Source organism: Trichomycterus rosablanca, chromosome 12 (genome assembly GCF_030014385.1).
Source record: "Trichomycterus rosablanca isolate fTriRos1 chromosome 12, fTriRos1.hap1, whole genome shotgun sequence".
In the NCBI taxonomy this organism is placed as follows: Eukaryota; Metazoa; Chordata; class Actinopteri; order Siluriformes; family Trichomycteridae; genus Trichomycterus; species Trichomycterus rosablanca.
The window spans coordinates 23,091,161-23,094,242 of record NC_085999.1 but is presented as its reverse complement, the minus strand read 5'-3'; positions in this window follow the sequence as shown (position 1 = coordinate 23,094,242).

The following is a 3,082-nucleotide window of genomic DNA, read 5'->3' as shown; positions in this document are numbered from 1 at the left end:
TTTTTTTATTTACAAAAACACTTACAAAAAGCATTCTTCCGCGACCCCAGGTAGTTCCTTAACAGTGTTGCTAGGCAACATGAGGGCGAACATAACATTCACTTTTTCTTTTCAGTGGCGTATTAATATGGAATGATGTGAGGTGGTCATAGGTGTGCGTTTATCGGGGATTTTACAACGGCTTCGAACGCAGCTCAGCCAATCAGATTTTAGGACCAGGAACTATCCGTTTTATAAATGAAAGTTTACCACCATCTCTTCTATCCATATTGATCTAAAGACAGTTCCTCTGACACCAGTCCACAAAGTTCTTGGCGAGTTCCCTGTACTTACTATCATCACCATCCAAGATATAGCCAATAATAGCAAAGTCATCAGAGAATTTCTGTAGGTGGCAGGTTGCTGTATTGTAGGTAAAGTCTGCATGGTAAAGGGTGAAGAGGAATGGAGCCAGGACTATCCCCTGTGGACCTCCTAAGCTGCAACTAATTGTGTCCAACACACAGCTCTTAAGCCACACATACTGTGGTCTGTCTGTGAGGTACCAGAAAGTGAAGAAAGGATCAATTGGAACACACCAGAAGGAATTTGGATAGGTCTTTAGAGTTCTAGGACACAGTTCTATAGACTGGGAATTAAAATAGATACCGTTCGACCATATGAATCAGGCCATATCCTACTGATTACCAGGAAAAAAATGTCTCCCAATTCTTTGTTTTCCCACATTGTTTGAAGGTCAATAAACATACTGAAAACATTTGCATTTTTAAAAATGTTTTTATTTTAAAAATATAATATATCCACTACAGTGGACATCAGAACACCGTATATGAAACTGAATCATAAACACAGTAAATAAATCCCAAAGAAAAGGCAGAGGATGTCATGACCACTGGCTTGTTTTCATTACATTTACATTTTCAGCATTTAGCAGACGCTTTTATCCAAAGCGACTTACACACTGAGCGGAACACAATGAGCAATTGAGGGTTAAGGGCCTTGCTCAGGGACCCAACAGTGGCAACTTGGTGGTGGCGGGGCTTGAACCGGCAACCTTCTGTTTACTAGTCCAGTACCTTAACCACTGAGCTATCACTGGCCCCAAACTGGTTTTCAAACCACTTGATGAAAGCAAGTTCAGGACCTCGTCTACTGACCATTTCAGATGCCCCTCTTCCTTTCTGGCCTGATCCCCTATAATGTTGCACTCCTTTGGAATTCTGCTATTCATGAGTTCCAGTACCTGCCAACCCTTTCTCCATCAGGGTGTCCAGGGGATTGAGAGTTGTAAAGAACCTTTCCAAAACAGGTGGGTTTCTCTGAGAATGGTATCTGCAAAATGAAGGACAGCTTGTTCTCCAATGCCCCATCCATCTGTGACTCTGAAGGTGGTCTTACCTTGGGAAACCACAAAATCTAAGACTATGCCACTTGGTGTGGCCAAAACAAAAACCTTCGATCCAGTAGGGTATGGTTTGCCCAGTACATACTGGCGAATTGGGCAGGGATCAGTAAATTGAATCATTTGCTCATCAATGGACAATTTTCCTGTTCTAGGCTGATTTAGACATCCTTGCCTCACTTTGTCCAGAAGGGACCTGGCTTTCCACAAGAGGTCTCTGCATTTGTAGTCACTGGAAATATCAAGATTATTGAATCTTAATAGAATACATTTTTGGTCATGGATTCTGCCACTATTTAAACTCTGGTGTTTGAGGCCCAAAACATCTGTATATTTGGATACCCTAGACAGGCAATGTAGACAGAACTGCCAAAGAATATCTTCAACTTTTCAGGATTGGTGTTTAGTGCTGCTTCAGACACAATGACTTCACATTGGTTTGTGCACAAAATAAATAAATGGGGTCCAGTTTTGGCCTGTTATGGCATCATTACTCTGAGAATTGGGAGCATTATCCAGTTGAGGGTCGATTTTTGAGAAAATAATAAAGATAGAATATTAGACTCTCTCACAGTCATCTTTACAACGAATTAATGAGTTAACCAAAGCTTGGTTAAGAAATCAGTCCTGAAATTTCCTTAGTGGCCTTCTCAGTCTCAATTTAAACCCCATAGAAAGTCTTTGGTAGGCTTGAAAGAAAACAGTTGCATCACGAAAGCCATAAAATCTCAGTGAGACAGAAGATTTTGCACCAGACAAAGTTCCAAAAAACAGGTGTCAGAAGCTTGTTAGCACTTACTGAAATTGCTCATAAGAGTTTATCAAAACAAAAGAATGTTTCACCAAGTACTGGGCAGTTGTAGCCTAGTGGTTAAAGAACTGGACTAGTAAGCAGAAGATTGCTTAGACTGTAAGTCGCTTTGGATAAAGGCGTCTGCTAAATGCCGAAAATGTAAATGTAAAGTACTGAGACTGGAGGAATAATGGTGTACATCGACATTTGTCAGTAGAACTTGATTGTTTTTCGTGCAAACTAAAAATTTGTCAAATTGTCAAAATTACTTGCCTCTATCATAAATGTTTTTTTTATTACTTTACTGAGACTTCTTATTTTCATTCAATTCTCTAAACATTACCATAATACATTTTAAGTTGTGGGGGTTGAATAATACAATACGGAACAGTGGTAGCCTAGTGGGTAGAGCTTTGGGCTATCAACTGAAAAGTTGAGAGTTCAAATCCAGGCTCTGCCATGCAGCCACTGTTGGGCCCTTGAACAAGGCCCTTAACCCTTCCTGCTCAGGGGCGCCATACAATGGCTGACCCTGCGCTCTGACCCCAACTAACAAAGCAGCTGGGATATGCGAAGAAAGAATTTCATTGTACTGTACACGTGTATATGTATATATGACAAATAAAGTAATTCTATTCTATAATATAGAATGTAGCACTTAGCACAGTTAACCCAGCATGTTACATTGAAACCAGGCCAGCAGTGCTTTGTGAACAAAGTAATTGCGCTGGGTTGTAATCAGTCGTTAAGTTTACGTAAAAATAATCTTTAATTATTTAAATAATCCAGCCCTGAGATTTTACTGATGTAGAGTCGACCTTTGATTCACTTCTGATTCACTCTGGTTTCATATGAATCGACTCTTGGTATTCGACACGAAGTCTTAC